We start from the raw sequence: 920 nt of genomic DNA on the forward strand, positions 1-920 counted from the left end.
TATCTATAAAAAACTTCTTTTCTAAATGTGAGGTTTAGACTGTTTCCTTCTCTTCCCTCCCCCTTCAATATAAACAGTTGATTTGGAGTGTCACTTATGAAAACACACTTTGTTGAAGTGTCCAGAAAATGATTGGCTACAGAATGATAGTTTAAGGAGTGGGATTTCTCTTCATCTTTATTAAAGTAGTAGAGTTTAAAAATAGAGTATAATGGCCATGTAATTCATTTGTTATCTTATTAAACTCCAGAAATTTTTATATCATTAAAGGACTATCTCACAATTAAAACATAACTCCACCTCATATATATTTATATTTTTAGAAAAAGTAGTAATATATCCCAATGTATAAATACATGTATATTTCTTATTTGCTGTTATGCTTTGGATAAAAGTAACATAATTCCCTATTATCAGGAACCAGGTTGCCTTTAATTTCTCTGCCCTGCCATGCTTCACATTTGTTTTCTTCTATGCTAAACTTTACTAATGGTAGTGTTATGACTGTAGCTGTTTCCAGGCATCCTAGTTTGCATAGAAAAACTCAACTATCCAGAGAAATAAAGGACTGTAGTTCACCTTTCTTTTTTTTTAGGTTGTGATTTTTCTTTAATAAGTAATTCTTTCCTAGATACCATCTACAGAATTCCAGTGTCTCATTGTTTAGAATTGGTTCTCATTCTTGTTTGAAAACTTATTGCTGCCAAGCTGAATTGGATGACTATTACAGAGTCATTCTAAGTATCTCTAGTACAGTTGATGTTGGGGAATCAATATGGGAATGACCCAATCTCTAATATAATAAGGAATGAGAGAAGAGTACATAAATATTTTCCAGATAATATATCAACATTACTAATCACCGCTTATATTCAGTTTGGTTTTAAAAGCAGAATTTTAATATTTTATAAATATAGATT

The sequence above is a fragment of the Chrysochloris asiatica genome, unplaced genomic scaffold (genome assembly GCF_000296735.1).
Source record: "Chrysochloris asiatica unplaced genomic scaffold, ChrAsi1.0 scaffold00488, whole genome shotgun sequence".
Taxonomy (NCBI): domain Eukaryota; kingdom Metazoa; phylum Chordata; class Mammalia; order Afrosoricida; family Chrysochloridae; genus Chrysochloris; species Chrysochloris asiatica.